This window comes from Macrobrachium nipponense, chromosome 28 (assembly GCF_015104395.2).
Source record: "Macrobrachium nipponense isolate FS-2020 chromosome 28, ASM1510439v2, whole genome shotgun sequence".
Classification (NCBI taxonomy): domain Eukaryota; kingdom Metazoa; phylum Arthropoda; class Malacostraca; order Decapoda; family Palaemonidae; genus Macrobrachium; species Macrobrachium nipponense.
The window spans coordinates 44,422,464-44,444,637 of NC_087217.1; the positions used below are offsets into that span (position 1 = coordinate 44,422,464).

Consider the following 22,174-nt stretch of genomic DNA (forward strand, 5'->3'; position numbering starts at 1 on the left):
ATCGTTTAAGATATTTCTGGTTATGATTTTGGTTATAATGAACGTCTTGAACAACTATATATATAATATATATATATATATATATATATATATATATATATTACATATATATATATATATATATATATATATATATAGATATATATATATTATATATATATATATAAAGAGTACATTAAACATAATGGAAAATGAAAATATCAATTCCAAGGTAGAGCGAATTGGATATTAAAGGACATTTGTAGCTTAATGCATGTATATGAATCACGGTGATGTGATAAAAATTCATTGCACACACACATCATATATATAATATATATATATATATATATATATTATATATATATATATATATATGCATTTATCTATCTATCTATCTATCTATCTATCTATCTATCTATATATATATATATATATATATATATATATATATATATAAAAGTGTTAACTCTAATCTAATAAGGGGTGGCTCTAGAGAGAGAGAGAGAGAGAGAGAGAGAGAGAGAGAGAGAGAGAGAGCAAAGACTGTAATAACTACAGCATCCATCGTAGTGTGTGTTCGAACGTGTCCTTTTAACGAAATAGCTTCCAGACAATAACAGGCATCAATTATGGCCTGAAAAAGCCCGGAGCAAGTTAGCCAGAGCATCAAATGTCACTTTCAAGGCAAACAGGTACAAGAGACAAGCAAAAAGCGAGTGTTACCAAGCAAAACAAATGAATAACTAGAACTCAATTAATTCTTCCTTCCGCGACCAATTCCCGTCGCGTGGCAGAGGGGGAATCCTTACGTGACAGGAATCGTAGCTTTCGTCGCAGACGTAAGGATATCCAAAGGATATCAAGACGGTGCAAAATTTTAGAACCATTTATTTACAGAGACGATCTTGCGATGTCTTCCTCGCATACGAATTCAAGGAGAAGAAGACTTGGAACACTAGCTCTTGCTGGGACTTCACAGAGAGGTTGAGCCGTACCATGGAATTGTACAGCTAGCTGAGTTTTAGTTTTCTATAAAATGAAAACTACTGCACCGTCAGATCTAGGAAAAACAAAGAAAACTACTGAGGTTAGAGGGGTGCAAATTGGTATGTTGATCATCCAGCCTCCAGTCATTAAGCGTACCAAATTTCAGCCCTCTAGCTTCAGAAGTTTTAACTTTATTTAAGGTTAAAGTTAGCCATGGATCGTGCATCTGGCAGCGCTTTCCGGAGCCATGGGACGCACGCTCACTCTACCGTCGCTGGTGAGCTACTGAAGTGGCGGCCACTAGGTTAAATAACGAAGAAAGAATATAATAATAATAATAATAATAATAATAATAATAATAATAATAATAATAATAATAATAATAAAACACCAAGAGATGAAGGACACGATCAGGAAAGAATATATGCAGAGACTCAAGGCGATACTCAAGTCAAAACTCAACGCCGGAAATATGATAAAAGCCATAAACACATGGGGAGTGCCAGTAATCAGATACAGCACAAGAATAGTGGAATGGACGAAGGCAGAACTCCGCAGCATAGATCAGAAAACCAGGAAACATATGACAATACACAAAGCACTACACCCAAGAGCAAATACGGACGGACTGTACATAACACGAAAGGAAGGAGGGACAGGACTACTAAGTATAGAGGACTGCGTCAACATCGAAAACAGAGCACTGGGGCAATATCTGAAAACCAGTGAAGACGACTGGCTAAAGAGTGCATGGGAAGAAGGACTAATATAAGTAGACGAAGACCCAGAAAAATACAGACAGGAGAATGACAAACAGAACAGAGGACTGGCACAACAAACCAATGCACGGACAATACATGAGACAGACTAAAGAACTAGCCAGCGATGACACATGGCAATGGCTACAGAGGGGAGAGCTAAAGAAGGAAACTGAAGGAATGATAACAGTGGCACAAGATCAGGCCCTAAGAACCAGATATGTTCAAAGAACGATAGACGGAAATAACATCTCTCCCATGTGCAGGAGGTGTAATACGAAAAATGAAACCATAAACCACATAGCAAGCGAATGCCCGGCACTTGCACAGAACCAGTACAAAAAGAGGCATGATTCAGTGGCAAAAGCCCTCCACTGGAGCCTGTGCAAGAAACATCAGATACCTTGCAGTAATAAGTGGTACGAGCACCAACCTGAGGGAGTGATAGAAAACGATCAGGTAAAGATCCTCTGGGACTATGGTATCAGAACGGATAGGGTGATACGTGCAAATAGACCAGACGTGGCGTTGATTGACAAAGTCAAGAAGAAAGTATCACTCATTGATGTCGCAATACCATGGGACACCAGAGTTGAAGAGAAAGAGAGGGAAAAAATGGATAAGTATCAAGATCTGAAAATAGAAATAAGAAGGATATGAGATATGCAAGTGGAAATCGTACCCATAATCATAGGAGCACTAGGCACGATCCCAAGATCCCTGAAAAGGAATCTAGAAAAACTAGAGGCTGAAGTAGCTCCAGGACTCATGCAGAAGAGTGTGATCCTAGAAACGGTGACACATAGTAAGAAAAGTGATGGACTCCTAAGGAGGCAGGATGCAACCCGGAACCCCACACTATAATTACCACCCAGTCGAATTGGAGGACTGTGATAGAGCAAAAAAAAAAAACAATAATAATATTGTTATTATTATTATTACTATTATTATTTAATAATAATAATAATAATAATTTTTTTTTTCTTTTTTTGCTCTATCACAGTCCTCCAATTCGACTGGGTGGTATTTATAGTGTGGGGTTCCGGGTTGCATCCTGCCTCCTTAGGAGTCCATCACTTTTCTTACTATGTGCACCGTTTCTAGGATCACACTCTTCTGCATGAGTCCTGGAGCTACTTCAGCCTCTAGTTTTTCTAGATTCCTTTTCAGGGATCTTGGGATCGTGCCTAGTGCTCCTATGATTATGGGTACGATTTCCACTGGCATATCTCATATCCTTCTTATTTCTATTTTCAGATCTTGATACTTATCCATTTTTTCCCTCTCTTTCTCTTCAACTCTGGTGTCCCATGGTATTGCGACATCAATGAGTGATACTTTCTTCTTGACTTTGTCAATCAACGCCACGTCTGGTCTATTTGCACGTATCACCCTATCCGTTCTGATACCATAGTCCCAGAGGATCTTTACCTGATCGTTTTCTATCACTCCCTCAGGTTGGTGCTCGTACCACTTATTACTGCAAGGTATCTGATGTTTCTTGCACAGGCTCCAGTGGAGGGCTTTTGCCACTGAATCATGCCTCTTTTTGTACTGGTTCTGTGCAAGTGCCGGGCATTCGCTTGCTATGTGGTTTATGGTTTCATTTTTCGTATTGCACTTCCTACATATGAGAGATGTTATTTCCGTCTATCGTTCTTTGAACATATCTGGTTCTTAGGGCCTGATCTTGTGCCGCTGTTATCATTCCTTCAGTTTCCTTCTTTAGCTCTCCCCTCTGTAGCCATTGCCATGTGTCATCGCTGGCTAGTTCTTTAGTCTGTCTCATGTATTGTCCGTGCATTGGTTTGTTGTGCCAGTCCTCTGTTCTGTTTGTCATTCTCCTGTGTATATTTCTGGGTCTTCGTCTACCTTTATTAGTCCTTCTTCCCATGCACTCTTTAGCCAGTCGTCTTCACTGGTTTTCAGTGCTCTGTTCTCGATGTTGACGCAGTCCTCTATACTTAGTAGTCCTGTCCCTCCTTCCTTTCGTGTTATGTACAGTCTGTCCGTATTTGCTCTTGGGTGTAGTGCTTTGTGTATTGTCATATGTTTCCTGGTTTTCTGATCTATGCTGCGGAGTTCTGCCTTCGTCCATTCCACTATTCCTGTGCTGTATCTGATTACTGGCACTGACCATGTGTTTATGGCTTTTATCATATTTCCGGCGTTGAGTTTTGACTTGAGTATGGCCTTGAGTCTCTGCATATATTCTTTCCTGATCGTGTCCTTCATCTCTTGGTGTTTTATATCCCCTCCTTCCATTATTCCCTGGTATTTGTATACTGTCTCATCTATGTGTTTGATATTGCTCCCATCTGGTAGCTTTATCCCTTCAGTTCTCGTTACTTTGCCTTTTTGTATGTTGACAAAGGCGCATTTTTCTATTCCAAACTCCATCCTGATGTTCCCAGATACAATCCTTACAGTCTGTATAAGGATATCTATTTCCTTGATGCTCTTATCATACAGCTTGATGTCGTCCATGAACATCAGATGGTTGATTCTGTTGCCTCTTTTCTTGAGTTGGTACCCGGCATCCATCTTCTGTAGTACTTTTGTCATGGGAATCATGGCTACTACGAAGAGTAGTGGGGACAGTGAGTCGCCCTGGAAGATCCCTCTCCTGATATTAACCTCTGCTATATTTATTCCAGAGCTTGTAAGTATTGTATTCCAGTTGTGCATTGTATTTTTGAGGAAGCCGGTGGTGTTTTCCTCTGCCCCATATATTTTCAGGCATTCTATTAGCCATGTGTGTGTGGTATCATGTCGAAGGCTTTCTTATAGTCTATCCATGCCATGCTTAGGTTGCTCCTACTGTTCATCATTACCATTTTGTCCATCAGGAGCTGGTCTTTTGTGCCCCTACACTTCCTTCTGCAGCCTTTCTGTTGGTGGGGGATGGTGTTTGTCTCCTCTAGGTAATTGTATAGCCTTTCACTGATGATACTTGTTAGTAGCTTCCACATTATTGGTAGGCAGGTGATAAGCCTGTAGTTACTGGCTATATTTCCCTTACTCTTGTCTTTTTGTACTAAGGATCTTCTTCCTGTGGTCACCCATTTGGGTGCATGGTGATTTGAGATACAATGCTGGAGTTGTTCTGCTATTCGTGGGTGTAGGGCCTTGAAGTTTTTGAGCCAGTATCCATGGACTTCATCGGGACCTGGGGCTTTCCAGTTTGGCGTTTTCTTTAGTTGGTGTCTGACTGTCTGTCGTGATCTCTGTGAATCTTTGTTTTCTTCTCCTTGTTTCTTCTTCCTTGACTTCCTGGAGCCATGTTGCATGTTTGTTGTGTGATACCGGATTGCTCCATATGTTTTCCCAGAGTCTCTTACTTGGTTCGGCTTCAGGAATTTCTTGGTGGTTGTCTTCCCCTCTTAGTTGGCAGTATAGTCTTTCCTGGTTGGTTATTATTATTATTATTATTATTATTATTATTATTATTATTATTATTATTATTATTATTATTATTATTATTATTATTATATAATGAAACCTATTCACTTGGAACAAGCACACAGCGGCCATTGACTTGGAATTCAAGCTTCCAAAGAATGCTGGTTTCAATGATAATAATAATAATAAAATTGAATCATACAAAAAACGAAAGGTTAAGGCAGACGAATGTAGAAGTTACGCAATACCTTATGGTCCACTTAACTCTCATTTTTAGAAGATGACTGTAATAATCTTATTTTCGTGATGGGCGACAAACCAAACTTTTACGGCGACTCTCTCTCTCTCTCTCTGACTAATTAGCTATTTTCCATGCGAACGTTTACTTCTGCTTGCGAAATGACATCGTTAATATTAGTTTAGACGTTTTAACAGTTTTTTTTTTTTTCCTGGTTGTGCGTCCGTGTAATTAAGAAATTAGTCGAAATCAGTCTTGATTTTCTTGTGATAAAAATAATTCTGGAAATGCCGTGATTAATGACGGTTGCCTGCATGGGTCCTGAGGGATCTGACACACAACGTACATAATACACACGTAACGTACACATATACACACACGTACACACAAACAAGTACATATACACTTACACACACGTCACAGACAGGCACGCAAGTACACATATATACGCATGTACAATACATACGTATACACTTATACACACACTTACACATACTGATACACACGTGCGTAAACACACACGTACACATACAAACAAACATACAAATACTCATACACAATACATACACGTACGCATACACACATACACACTGATACTACACATAAATGTACATACAAACACTAGTATACACAATATACTCATACACCTACACTTGTACACACAAACATACACATACACGCACATTCACATACGTACATACACACACACACGCGCGCGCGCACACATTTCATCTTTCCTGATCCGGTAAATGCTACAGAAGAAAAAGAAAGTACATTACGTTCCTGATGACTCTATACCCCGAAGGAATTATGGAGAAAAAGGTTTTACAATTGATTGTCTGGCCAATATTCGCTTATGCCCGTCAGCTATCTTCTTAGTAGCGCAGCCTGGCTACCGATCGTGAGTTGAGATAGGAAATCTTAGTTTGTTTGTTAAACTGTCTATATATCCGCCTGTCTGTCTAAAAAAAATATGCCCAATCACTGATGAATTACGAATGATGGATTTAAAGAAAAATACAATTTAATTATCTCGGTGGAATCGGAATTATTCATCTACCTTCGCCACGTATGGGACTTGTCTGGGTCAGAGTGTCTAAACCAAACGTTTAATATTCTAAGTCGATCTGGACAATAACAATAACAAATTCTGTTGTCATTAGTGGAGGTTTGCTTTCTACGAGAGATTTATGCTTTGCGTGTACGCAAAAAATAAAGACTGTCTAAAGTCATTTCCTTACTCAGGTAGGAGACCATTTGTCACACATCTTACCCCAGGCCACTGGGGGGAAAAAGGAAGAAAAAAAGGAGGTAACCGACCAGAGATTTGCAAAGCGTTTCTCTTAGCAATGGAGAATAATAGCCTGCAGGTGTTTGTAGCGTTTCTCTTAGTAGTGAAGAACATCAACAAGTCTTTGGTTATTTGTAAATTGTTCCTCTTAGCAGTGGAGAACAGAAGTCTCCAGTCATTTGTAGCGATTCCTTTAGCAGTGGAGAACACCAACAAGCCTCCGGTTATTTGTAAAATGTTCTTCTTAGCAATGGAGAACAATACCTGCAATTGTTACGCAAGAATCTTCTAGACGGCTCCTTCCTTTTGCACTCAGCGGTCGTTTCCAATCTCGTCCAACAGATGGAGCAATGAGCAATGCTGACATTTTTTTTTTTAAAGGCAAAGGGAACTGAAGATTAGTCTAGACACCTTCAAGCGCTGCTCGACCACCCGGAGATATTTTCATTTTTTCTTATATATTTTTTTTTGTCTTTGGTGTAGTGTGGTGGTGGCGGGCGGCGGGCGAGATGGAACTGAGGAAAAATGACATACAGATTGAATTTTATGAAGCTGTCTGTCTGTGCTTGTCTGTGTGTGTGTCTTTGCAGAGAGTAGTATAAAACATAATTTAATATGCAAGGTAAATTTATGCCTAAATAACATAATATATACAGTATATATATAAATAGATATATATATATATATATATATATATTAATATATATATATATCTATATAAATACACACATATATAGTATATATATATATATATATATATATATATATATATATATATATATATAAAGTGACGACTGTTAATGAACTTCTAACAATACCAACGCGCAAGGAAATCACTACTGTCAGTAGTGAGCCGAATCATATACTATTTCAGAAGTCAGGGAGTATAAGTGCTACAATACGGGTGCTACTTTTCTCTCTCTCTCTCTCTCTCAAGACATAAACACCTCGGGGATCTCTCCATGCAGGAACTCCTCATTTCAAGACAAAACGGAGTAATGAAGAGAATGGAAAAAGAAGAAGTTAAACTGACCACGAGTTTCTTTTCAGTCGAGAATTCGAAAAAAGTGAAATGGTGCAATTCACTTTCATCCGTTCACGATGTTTTGCACTTTTGCACTATTCACTTCCTGAGATTTGGTGCGAAGGATTCGAACTTCATGAGATATTATTTTGTAGGTCACTAATATTGCAACTTTCTTAGTTCTTGTGATTCTGTTTACGGTGTATAAGATGAACCACAAAGGGGAACGCGGATATCACGAGAAATATTTGGCAACATCTCGAAAATACACAAACAGGAAACAAGAGTAAAAATGAATATGAAAATGATAAAGTTCAAGTGTTATATAAATATCGCCCTTCCGCGATTGGATATTCTCTCTCTCTCTCTCTAAAGGAAACGCCTTAATCGGACTACACCAGTTGAATCTTAATATCACAGAAAATGATTCATAGGGTCTAGTGACATATTTGAACTGTGCATGTGAACATTTACGGTTTATCCTTTATACTTTTTTTTTTTATTTAACTTAGAACGTTTTTATTCTTTATCAAATCCACTGAAAGACAGAGTTCTATTGCGTTCAAAACGTTCTTGAAAGAGGTGGCTTTCTGTTAGTACTTATGTTCCTCTATACTTTTTTTTTCTATTTAACTTAGAACGTTTTTATTCTTTATAAGAACACACTGGAAAGGCGTTCTATTGCGTTCAAAACGTTCTTGAAAGAGGTGGCTTCCTGTTAGTGCTCATGTTCCTCTATACTTTTTTTCTATTTAACTTGGAACGTTATCATCTTTATCAGATCCACTGGAAAGGCTTTCTATTGCGTTCAAAACGTTCTTAAAAAAGATGGGTTTCTGTCAGTGCATCTAATTTTTCTTGGGTTTCATTGTGGATCTATGCCGCTCACTCCTGGTAACTAGACTCTGTTGCAAGTTTCCAAGCATTAAGAAGGCATATTTTCATATCTGTTATTTCTCTTTATTTATTTTTCTCTTTACCTACGTAGGCATCGCCTTTTTCTTTATTTGTTTTTAAAGTTTTTTTTCTTGCGGCACATTCTCTGTAAGCTCCATTTGCTGTTTTTTTCTTCAATATTCTAAGCCTGTCCTCACTTGGAACTTTCTTATACATTTCCTCACTCATCATCACCGTTTCCTCACCATCTCTTTTAATTCTCTCTGTCTCTTTCATTCACTATTCGTCATCTCTTTCAATTCTCTCTGTCTCTTTCATTCCCTATTCGTCATATCTTTCAGCTATCTCTGTCTCTTTTAATCACTGTTCGTTATATCTTTCCGTCCTCTCTGTCTCTTTTCGTTAATATTTTTTTTCTTTCGTCTTCTTTATTTCCTCTTTCTTTGCCTTTCTTATTTCTTGATGTTACTGTTTTTATTGCTGCACCTTCCTCGTTTCCTCACTTCTTCTGTGTTTGTTATATCTTTTCATTGTTGCTTTTCTACCTTCCGCCTTCTTTTTCTTAGTTCTTTACGTTATTGCTTTTTCTCCTTCTACCTTCATCATTCACTTACTATCTTCAGTCTTTGTTATCTCTTTTCGTTATTGCTTTTTCTACCTTCCACCTTCTTCGTCTTTGTTAGCTCTTTTCGTTATTGCTTTTTCTCCTATCTTCTCCATCTCCTTACTCTCTTTGTCTTTGCTAGATGTTGACGTTATTCCATTTTCTCCGATCCACCCTTTTTATTCCCTCACTTCTCTTGTCTCTTCCTTATAATGGGTGGAAACTAGAACTGAAGAGATACAACACATCCCATTGTGGGAACTTCTTTACATACAAGATATGTGACACGTGGAATACACTGCCACCACAAGTTGTAAACAGCAACAGTGTGGAAGAGTTTAAAAGAAAGCTAGACAAAATCATTAGGAGGACACTGTGAATGCACAGTAAAACCTGCGCCTAGAGATAAGTGAGCACACGATGTCTCCTCTTAGGATGGACTAACAAGTCTTTGAGACATCCTAATTCTTGTAACTCCTTCGACGATCGCATACTCACGCCGACCTTCAGTTCGACGTTAATATTGTGAGCGCTTGGGAGGAAAATTGATGTAACGCCTCTTATTTCTGTCTTCCTTTCTTCTATCTTCTTTTGTTGGGGATTTATGCGATGCTTCTTCCTCTTCCTCCATTTTATTGTGGGGGTGAAGGTAGGGGAGGGGGAGCGGTGGGGGAGGGGGTCGTCACATGACATTGTGTTGCATTCGGTAAAAATAAAAAATTGGTCAGAAACTTTGTTTTCTGTGGAATTCGGGTAGTCCATCTCTCTCTCTCTCTCTCTCTCTCGTCTCTCTTTGTCTCTTCTCTCTCTCTCTCTCTCTCTCTATATATATATATATATAATATATATATAAATATATAATTTCCGCGTATACCTAAATGAATGCATTTGAAAATTAAAAAAACGAGAGAGAGAGAGAGAGAGAGAGAGAGAGAGAGAGAGAGAACCATTTAAATACAACCCCCCCCCCTCGACCATCGCATTTTGATGATCAGACGAGAGTTCTCCGGCGTCGACAAAAAGGTAAATTCAAATTGCAGTCTAATGAGTCTCTTATCTCCCACTTCCTGCGTTTATCGTGATTTTATCTTTCCACGATGATCTTAATGAAGGGTTTGCTGGAGGGGGTACAAGCGACCGGAAAAAATGGAGTGGTGAGTTTAGAGGTGATAGTGGTGGAGTCATCGTTCATCTCCTATGCTTTTGCTTTGACCCGCCTTATATATATATATATATATATTCATTATAATATATATATATATACATATATATATATATATATATATATATATACATATGTATATATATATATATATATATACGTATATACATATATATATATTATATATATATATATATATATATATATATATATATATATATATATATATTATATATATACACATATTAGAGCTACAAATGTCCTTTATTATCTAATTCGCTCTACCTCGGAATTGATTTCGTCTCTGTCGAACCCACGAGAGGACGAAATTATCAACTCAAAAATTCCCCTTCGGTATTTACACACACACACACACACACACACACACACACACACACATATATATATATATATATATATATATATATATATACATATATATAAATTCCGAGATATAGTGAATTAGATATTAAAGGACATTTGTAGCTCGAATATACATATATGCATTAAGCTTCAAATGTCCTTTCATATCTAATCCGCTCTACCTCAGTATGAATATATTTTCATACATGTTAACCGAAGGGGAATTTTTTAGTTGGTAAGAAATTCGTGCTCTCGTGGGTTCGAACCAGTGCCCAGCGGACAGAGGAGAAATCAGGACTTCAGTGACGGTATCGACTCGGCCAACACACGCACACACAAATATATATGCATGGATTTTATGACATCACCGTGATTCATATATGTAAGCAGGAAGCTACAAATGTCCTTCAATATCCAATTCGCTCTACTTCGAAATAATATATTTTCACGTATGTTAACCAAAGGGCAATTTTCTCGTTGGTAAGCAATTCGTCGGCTCGTGGACTCGAATCACGGAAAGCGTTACGGTACGAACTTGAATTCTTGTTTTCAGTGGTTCGAGTCCACGAGCCGACGAATTTCCTATCAACTAAAAAAAATCCCCTTCGTTTAACATATATGAAAATATATTCATTCCGGGGTAGAGAGAATTAGATATTAAAACGCATTTGCAGCTTAATTCTTATATATATATATATATATATATATATATATATATATATATATATATATATATATATATATATATATATACACACATACAAGAAGCAATAGGTCACTGGAAATGATAACGGGTCAAGCAGCTGATTCAAGTCTAGTAATGTAAGTATACATCATATTGAAAGGGAATTTTTAATATGGTCAACTAATGATAACCTACCCTATATATATATATATATATATATATATATATATTATATATATATATATACATATATATATATATATATATATATATATATATATATATATATATATCCTTATATAATTCCTTGTCATCCTTATAAATCACTTCACCGTTATGCTATATAACTTTTCGTACAAGATTCGTAAACCATATTTACCTCCTGAATATTTCTAAATAAAACCAGAAAACCTTCATAAACAATAATATACTTCACGCCTCGTCCTGACGCACATAGCCACGCCCCCTCTCTAGGTCTCCCCCGGCCCCTCCCACCCCACTACTCCTCAGTCCTCACCCAGTTACCCAGCATTCGCTCGTCAATTGTGACGTGAATGTCAGCGAATTTAAGCGCCTTTTCCATCCTCCCACCTTCCTGGTTTTGGCTCCTCGTGAAGGCTGGCCATTTTCGGGTTACTTCCTGCTTCTTCTTTCCTCTCTTCTTCTTCTGTCTTGAATTGTACTCTTTTATGGCTTTTTTCCCGGTTTCATATTCTTTATACCTCCTGATTTTTTTTATACTCGTTCAAGGATTTTTTCCCTGTTTGATATTCTCTCTATCTCCTGATGTTTTTCTATTCTTTTGTGGATTTTTTCCTTATTTCATATTCTCTCTATCTCCTTATTTTTTTTATACTCTTTTAAGGATTTTTTCCCTGTTTCATATTCTCTCTATCTCCTGATTTTTTTCTATTCTTTTATTGATTTTTTCCTTATTTCATATTCTCTCTATCTCCTGATTTTTTCTACTCTTTTATGGATTTTCCCCCTATTTCATATTCTCTCTATCTCCTGATTTTTTCTACTTTTATGGATTTTTTCCTTACTTCAGATTCTCTCTATCTCCTGATTTTTTCTACTTTTATGGATTTTTTCCATATTTCATATTCTCTCTATCTCCTGATTTTTTCTACTTTTGTGGATTTTTTCCCTATTTCATATTCTCTCTATCTCCTGATTTTTTCTACTTTTATGGATTTTTTCCCTATTTCATATTCTCTCTATCTCCTGATTTTTTTTTACTCTTTTATGGATTTTTTCCCTATTTCATATTCTCTCTATCTCCTGATTTTTTCTACTCTTTTAAGGATTTTTTCTCTGTTTCATATTCTCTCTACATCCTGATTTTTTTCTACTCTTTTATGGATTTTTTCCCTATTTCATATTCTCTCTATCTCCTTTTCTCTTTTTTTTATTTGTTTTGGTGGTGCTTCCCAATGCTGACAACTGCGTCACTTTCCATCTTTCTCTCATTTATGAAATTGTCAGTTCTCCTCATTTCCTTCCTTCTGACTCTCTTTCTTGCCTTGTCTCCCTCGTTCTCCTCCTTTCCCGCTCTCTCTTTTATTCTCCTCCTTGTCTTCTCTCTCTCTCATTCCTCCTCTTTCCTTCGCTCTCTCATTCTCCTCCTTTCCTTTCTGTCTCACTCTCTCCCTGTCTTCTTTCTCATTCCCCCTTGGTAGTTGTCTGCCCTTCGTTCTCTCTCTCTCTCTCTCTCTTTTCAGCCACCTATCGCTGATTACTCATGGCACCCCCGCTCTCTCTGTCTCTCTTTTATCATTGCCACTACGTTTCCCGTTTTTCATTTTTTTCTTTAGTACGAAAAGTTTCCCCCGGAAACATCCTTAGCCTTCAAGTTGCATTATCTCTCGCGATTTTACCTTACTGACCTTCCTCCTTCCACTTCATTAGGAGTTACAAGGATTAGGATGTCTCAAAGACTTCTTAGTCCATTCGAGGAGACATCGTGTGCTCACTTATCTGTAGGAGCAGGTTTTACTGTGCATTCACAGTGTCCTAATGATTTTGTCTAGCTTTCTGTTAAACTCTTCCACACTGTTGCTGTTTACAACTCCTGTTGGCAGTTTATTCCACGTGTCACATATCTTGTATGTAAAGAAGTTCCCACAATGGGATGTGTCGTACGTCTTCAGTTCTTGTTTCCATCCATTATTTCTTGTCTGGCTGTCGTTTAACGTAATTAGGTTACTGTCTTCTTTTGTTATGCCTTTCAGTATTTTAAATGTTAGGCACAGTGAAAGGAATGAAAGGGGTTGCAGTGAAGGGCCTAAGGAACGCTGCAAAGGTGCACTGCCGGCACTAGCCCTCTACGGGGGAAAAATAAACGGATCATTATCATTACCACTAATCACCCCCTTAGGGGAGTGGGGGTGGGGAAGGGAATCCAGTTTCCATGACCTGCCAATTATCATACACTGGGTTTGATTAGGTTTGGTTTCATCCTCAATCATTTGCACCGTTGCGGCCATTTTAGCCAAATCTGTTAAAGAATGTCTGTACTCAGAAGATGGGATCGATGGAGAGTGGCGTCTTCTCCATGAATAAGCTTACTGATAAGCTTGTTTTCAAGGCTGAACTGCATATCGTACGTATATGATATATACAAATAATACGACAAGAAGTTTACCCTGAGGAACACCATTACATTCATGTAGTCATTATGGTGCTCATCAACAAGTGATATAAACAAAATTCTCTTTGTATCTCCTTATGCAACATTTAAATTAATAAGTACATTTATAGGAATAAAAATTAAGCTCTAATTCTATACTTTCATGCTAAAAAAAAAGTATTTTGGAAAATTTCCCTCCTTGTGCAACACTTAAATGTATGACCATGAACACCAATGAGAATAAAAATTCAGTTCTAATTCTATACTTTCATCCTAAAAAATAAAAAAAAAAGTATATTGAAAAATATAAATTCAAGCCTGTTGCGCTGATATATCTTGACCTCTTTCTAATCTGTATTTCATCAACGACCTTCCAGAGTTATAGACACCTGCATTCTCGTTGTATATCTCACAGACCTCATCTCTGCCGTCCTTCCGTAACATGAGACACTTATTTCCGAGCCATTCCGTCGACTCTCATGGTTTATTCAATCAAAAGATCGCTGTTTTGCAATCGGTGCTCTCAGGAATACTGATTGACTTCCGTCTCGCGCGGTAATGACCCCCGTTATTTTTAGTCAGCCTTGAAAGATGAAATCATCTGGACGACCCCAGTCGGTTTGCACGTGTTTCAGGCGGCCTTCATGACGTTGTATTTCGATTTTCAATTGACCCTTGCAACAGGGCAAAGCTCTAAAGATTGCCATTGGCGGGACATGTGCGTGTAAGAGGACGAAATGGCAAAAAGGGGCTGAAAAAGAATAACTTCTTCGGAAATGCCACTGCAGCTTCTAGGCTTTATCCGGTTTTCCCGCACCTAAGCGAAAGTTTGTTTACACTGGTCACCCTCTTCTTCTTCTTCTTCTTCTTGTTATCCTGACAGGACGCAAGGAGGGTCCAGTACGGTCAGTCGTCTGCAATTGAGTACGATAATTTCGTCCTAGTAATACCCTCTGGATTACATGTTCTATTACTTTTTTGTTACTTAAGATTTTTTTCCCTGCCTGCTAAGACACGCACAGTTCCTACCGATGTTTATAACAGATATCAGTGTGCGTGTGTGTGTGTGTGGTGCGCGCGCCCATACGCGTGCGTACCGAAGTCGAATTGCCTTCCTAAGAAATTTATCCCTATAGCAGGACCCCCTGTATAAGTCCTGGTGGTCCCTATGGTCGTATGGTAACGATGCGTTAGAGGAAAGCGTACGGCAGCATAATGTGAAAGTACCGAGTCTGCAGTCGCAGCTAAGCAGCGGGGAAAGGGAGTCGGGGTGGAGATGGGGGGAGGGGGTGGGAGAAAATGATTGCTTGGGATAATAATGGGACATCTGGTTGGAGTGTGTTTTCCCCATCCTTCCCACAAGGATGTCTCCCAGAATGCCAAAGAATCCCAAAGTATTTCCTTCGCAGGATGAATTACAGGGAATCTTGAGAAAAAGGTGGCTGACCTGACAGTTCAAGGGGTACTTGTTTTTGGGAAAAGTTACAAAATACGTAGAATTATCATCTGGAGTTGGTGCATTCATTCGTTGTTGAAGCTAAAATGTTCGCCTGTTGGGTACGATTGACAAGAATGCTCTATCGCCCTCCCTTCACCTACCCCAGGGGCAGTCCACCCCGCCCCCTTTCCTCCAGGATCCACAAAATACACCTCCCCCAAAAGCCTTCAAGGGTTGGTCACATTTGTTTGAAAGGCATTTATTTACATTACTGCCGTAAACGGAGAATGGTTTGGTTCATATTACTTTATACTGCTCTTCGTCTACTAGAATTATGGGAGAATCTTCTCATGTGTACTGAGCTGTAGAAACACAAATATGGATCTTTATAATTTATTTATTATTATTTATTTTTTTTAGACGCAGGAGATAATGGTATCTCAAACTGCAAAGCGAAAATGGCTATTGCTAATTTTTTTTGTAAGATCAATATGACTGTTTTCCCAAATTGAAATGCGAAAATGGCACTTTATAATTTATCATTTTCCTCCTAGCTGGGAACGTCAGTGTTTTCTCAGATGTGCTCCAGTAATTGACACTTTTGTTTATCGTATCGTATAACGAGAAAACAAACAATGAAAATGTACAGAACGATAAATATGGAAAAACTTGGGGATTTAGTTACAAAAGTGACTGATTACACAATAGGTAGGCTTTTTAATTTTTATAAGATTTTGCAGAAAAAAAGTCAATGAAAATGATAGGGAAAAAAATCAAGGAAAAGGATTCTGAATTTAGAGTAATTAGGATAAATGAGGAAAGAATATTGAACGATGATCAAAGGAAAAAGCTTTTGGCTTTTTGTAGCCTGTATTACTTAAAAAACTGATTGATTACTCATAGATTTTTACACAATTTTACAAAAAAAGGAAAAAATCGAGGAAAAGCAGTCTGAATGTAGAGTGCTTAGGATAAATGAGGAAAAATCAAGGAAAAGGATTCTCAATTTAGTTTTTGCAGCTTTTATAACTTACAAAATTGGCTGATTGTAGACAAGTAAATTTTGAAATTTTTCAAAATTAAAAAAAATCAAGGGAAAGGATTTTTAAGCATTTTGTATTGTATATGAATGATATGAGGGAAAATAGCAATAAATATTATAAACTGTAATCTAAAACGTGTGGAACTATTTTGTTCTTATTCAGTGTTTTACATTCCGTTTACGAACTGTGTTAGAATAATAATAATAATAATACTAATAATAATAATAATAATAATAATAATAATAATAATAATAATAATAGTCGAATTTTTATCACAACTCTAATAATAATAGAAATAATAATAATAGTAGAATTTTTATCACAATAACAATAATACTACTTAGGATAATAATAATAATAATAATAATAATAATAATAATAATAATAATAATAATAATAATAATACAAAGCACGAAAGCACAGAACCATCCCAGGACACCTCACTGGGTGATCCCTTTCACCCGACGATTTGAGCGAAAGGTTCCCGTCGGGGGAAGAAGAGGACATGCGTACACGCCCTTCCTCCTTCCTCCTCCCCCACCCCCACCAAAACCTTCCCAAGGCCACACCATAGCCAGCCAGCATTTACCGGCCAAGAGTATCTGCTGTAACAGTCGTCGGCGGCGGCAACTCGGGGGACGGTACTACTATATCACGTCGCGACGTCTGGCTCGGCCCGTCAGATCGGCTCTGCCCTTCAACGCGAGTGGAGGTCCTCCTGTCTTGTCGTAAGGAAGCGTCTTTCCAGTCAGTGTTGTTGGCGGGAGATCGGTTTGGTTTTGACTGGTGGTGGGCGTTTTGTGTCGGTGTGATTTCGTGATGATTTAGTTTCGTTTTTTTATTCGAGTGTGGTTTAATTTTGGCTATTTTTAAACCAATTAACATTATTATTATTATTATCATTAACAACACAGGAATTACTATAAAGAAAAAACACTCCAATTCATTATTCGAATCCAAAAGTGATAACAATAATGCTCCAAAATAAGTATTATTATTATTATTATTATTATTATTATTATTATTATTATTATTATTATTATTATTATTATTATAGTGAACTGGAACGCCTCACTGGTTCTGTTACTCGTCTGTATTGTAAGTTTTTGTGTTCTTCAGCATAGTAATAATAATAATAATAATAATAATAATAATAATAATAATAATAATAATAATAATAAATATTATTATTATTATTATTATCCTTGTGACTCATATAAACAGTGACCGCCAGTGTCTCATGCTTTTACTGAGAAAACTTCTTCGCTTGTGGTGGTCCAGTGATTTCAGCATCGGTCTGTGTTCGCTCATCTAACTTAGAGTTTTATTTTGAATTGAATACCTGGGTTAAAAAGTGTCTTAATGTCTTTTTTCTTTCAGTTTTCTTGTTTATCTATTTTATTTATTTTTATGGTTTTGTTGTTGTGGTTTCGTCCAAGTTTCTCAATTTTCTCCTTTATGTCCTGCATCTATTTCTTTGAGTTTATGAGTAGCTGTAACGTATCTCTTTTTGTGCTGTCTTGTGGCGGGGAATATCTACATTAAAAACACACTCATACACAAACACACAAATTCAAACATACAGTTCTCGAGTGGCTATAACGTATCTCTGTTTGTGTTTGTTTGTGGCGTAGAATATTTACACAAACACACACACAACCACAATCAAACAAACTTACTACTGTTATTGAGTGGCTATAAAGCATCTCTGTGTTTGCTTGCGGCGTGGAATATCTACACAAACACACACAAGCAAGCATACTGTTTTTGAGTGGCTATAACGCATCTCTGTTTGTGTTTGTGGAGTGGAATATCTACACAAACACAAGCAAACATAATGTTTTTGATTGGCTATAACGCATCTCTGTTTGTGTTTGTTTGTGGCGTGGAATATTTACACAAACACACACACATACACAAACACACACAAGCAAACATACTAAGCTATTCACCTTCAACTTGCTCGATTTCTTTTGCTTTTGAGAGGAAATTATTAAGTTTACCTATTTGTGTCTACAGGTGACGTGATATACTTACACACAAACACACACATACACACACACAAGCACGCACAAACATAACCTGCAAATGCAAGTGCATTACATGTGCAAATGATAATTAGGTGCAAATGATTAATAGGGGCAAATAAAAATTACAGGTGATAATGATTTACAAGTGCAAATAAATTAAAGTTGCAAATGAATTACAAGTGTAAGTGATTTACAATTGCATATGCAAATCTAATATACATGTTTAAATGACTTGTAAATGACAACAGTTTACGAATAAAATTGACCCGAACAAATGTGTATATGAGTTTCAAGGGAAACTGATCCGTCTACGCATATGAATTAAAGATGGAAATTGTCTGTCATTTCAAGAGACTCGTAAATACTCTTACCTTGTTGCATCATCACTTTTTGTGACGTCACATGTGCTCCCTAATTAAGGATACGTGATGAAATGGGATGAATATTTACCGATGGCTTTTTTTTTTGCTTTTGTAGATCTTAGTGAGGAGAAATAATAATAATAATAATAATAATAATAATAATAATAATAATAATAATATAAAATAATAATAATAATATGGTGGGATATGTATATGCATTGCTATTATTCTAGTTTGTCTAAGTACCGTTACGTTCTTAGATAGAAAGCTCTCTCTCTCTCTCTCTCTCTCTCTCTCTCTCTCTCTCCTCTCTCTCTCTCTCTATATATATATATATATATATATATAGATATATATTTATATATATATATATATTATATATATTTGTGTGTGCTTGAGTGTGTGTAAATGTGTTGATGTGTATATATATATTATATATATATATATATATATATATATATATATATATATATATATATATATATATATAATATATATATAGATATATATATATTTAAATTCTAATGGAATGTCTTTCATTCATAAAATAAAAAATTAATCAATATTCTCCTCCAAAAATTTAAATGCTATACATCTTCTTTAGGTGAAAAGCAATTAATTCCCTATAGGTAACATTGCTTAAATTCTTAACCCACGAAAGAAAAGGGATTCCATTACAACCCTCAGCGTAAGGATTGTTCTTAGGGGGACTCGATAGGCCTCGTGTGGGCGTAGGCCTGCTTTCTGGAGGGCGTATAAGAGCGTAAAGAAAACGGGAACGGATCTGGGGACAAGCAGATTTCCTGGTTTTATGACGTAGAGAAGATATTCCACGCGCACCGCCCATTCCCTTTTTTTATGGTGGGCGTTAGTGTGGAGGAAAGGATGCGCTATTAATATTACAACTCTTACTAAAAGCAACAGTATTGAATCTAAAACAGAACCGCTGGGCACCATGAAATCCTAAAACAGAACCGTGACACCGTGAAATCCTAAAACAGAACTGTGACACCATGAAATTCTATAACAGAACTGCGACACCGTGAAATCCTAAAACAGAACCGTGGCATGGTGATACCCTAAAACAGAACCGTGGCATGGTGATACCCTAAAACAGAACCGTGGCATGGTGATACCCTAAAACAGAACCGTGGCACCATGAAATAATGAAACAGAACTGCGACACCATGAAATCCTAAAACTGAACTGTGGCACCGTGAAATCCTAAAACAGAACCGTGGCACCGTGAAATCCTAAAACAGACCCGTGGCACTGTGAAATCCTAAAACAGAACCGCGACACCGTGAAATCCTAAAACAGAACTGCAACACCGTGAAATCCTAAAACAGAACCGCAACACCGTGAAATCCTAAAACAGAACTGTGAAATCCTAAAACAGAGCCATGGCACCGTGAAATCCTAAAACAGAACGGTGACACCGTGAAATTCTAAAACAGAACCGTGGCACCGTGAAATCCTAAAACAGAACCGTGACACCGTGAAATCCTAAAACAGAACTGTGACACCGCGAAATTCTATACAGAACCGCGACACCGTGAAATCCTAAAACAGAACCATGGCACCGTGAAATCCTAAAACAGAATGGTGACACCGTGAAATCCTAAAACAGAACCGTGGCACCGTGAAATCCTAAAACAGAACCGTGACACCGTGAAATCCTAAAACAGAACCGTGGCACCGTGAAATCCTAAAACAGAACTGTGACACCGCGAAATTCTATAACAGAACCGTGACACCGTGAAATCCTAAAACAGAACTGTGACACAGTGAATGCGTTAAACAGAACTGTATCACTGTGAAATCCTAAAACAGAACTGTGACACCGTGAAGCTCTATAACAGAACCGTGGCATGAACCTAAGAAACAGAACGTGGCAAACCATGAAATCCTTAAAACCAGAAACCGGCCACCGATGAAAATCCTAAAACAGAAATCCGCGACACCGTGAAATTGGAAAATCCTTAAAACAAAGAATCCATAGCAACCGGCGTCGAAATCCTTGAAACAGAACCTGCGACCACCGTGGAAATCCTAAAAACAGAAAAAACCCGTCGGCACCGCTGAAAATCCTTCTTAAAACAGGTAACCCGTTTCGGCATCGTGGTGAAATCCTGTGAAACAGAACTTGTGACACCGTTGTTGAAAATCCTTTTAAAAACAGAACCGGGGTCGGCACTGTGGAAAAATCCTAAAACAGAACCGTGCTTTTGGTGGCACCGTTGAAATTGAAATCCTAAAAACAGGACCGTGGCACCGTGAAATCCTAAAACAGAGCTGCGACACCGTGAAATCCTAAAACAGAACCGCGACACCGTGAAATCCTAAAACAGAACCGTGACACCGTGAAATCCTTAAACAGAACCGTGGCACCGTGAAATCCTAAAACAGAACTGTGACACCGTGAAATTCTATAACAGAACCGTGACACCGTGAAATCCTAAAACAGAACCGTGACACCGTGAAATTCTATAACAGGAACATGGCACTGTGAAATCCTGAAACAGAAACGGTGACACGTGAAATCCTAAAACAGAACCGTGACACCGTGAAATCCTAAAGCAGAACTGTGACACCGTGAAATCCTAAAACAGAACTGTGCCACCGTGAAATCCTATAAAAGAACTGCAACACTGTGAAATTCTATAACAGAACTATGACACCGTCAACTCCTAGAACAGAACTGTGACACCGTGAAATACTACAACAGAACCACGACACAATGAAATTCTATAACAGAACCGTGATACCGTGAATGCCACGGAGAGAACTGTGACACGTAAATACCCTGAAGAAAACCGTGACACCGTGAATGCCGGGAATAGAACCGTGACACCGTGAACGATATATGGTTCTCCTGGAAATATGCGGCAAGAGAGTGAAAGTGGAGATCTCAGGCACTCAGGACCCCACTCAAGAGGAACAGTTGAACGAAGAAGATGCAGCAGGTGTTTGCTTGCAGGCATTGTGGTGTGCATGGATGCTTCATTCATGGGTTCAGTTGCATGTTCATACAGAGCGTTATTTGCATAAATAGAGGGTTGTATTAACCAGTTACAAGAGGAAGAAGTATTGGGGATCGTAAAGGAAAAGAGCATAGCCTTCAGGTATTGAGATATGAAAACAATGGCATTCCATTGTGGGTAAACATCAATGAACTGAATTTTGTGAATTTTTTTTTTTAAATATCTGAAAAAATACACTTGAAAGTATGTGAATCTGAAGTCGAGAGGGCTTCTCTCTCTCTCTCTCTCTCTC

The 22,174-nt window shown here is 37.6% G+C and overlaps 2 protein-coding genes across 3 annotated transcripts in view; one reads left to right on the forward strand and one right to left on the reverse strand.

The window, feature by feature from the left end:
* LOC135201704 (spermatogenesis-associated protein 20-like) overlaps positions 1–22,174 on the reverse strand; it is a 112,566-nt gene that overhangs the window by 41,248 nt on the left and 49,144 nt on the right. The window lies entirely within an intron of this gene.
* Positions 17,122–22,174, forward strand: part of LOC135201324 (uncharacterized) — a 34,337-nt gene continuing 29,284 nt past the window's right edge. Inside the window, exon 1 of the mRNA XM_064230181.1 lies at positions 17,122–17,234. The gene's annotated coding sequence lies outside the window, so the exon portion shown is untranslated. The remainder of the gene's footprint in view (positions 17,235–22,174) is intronic.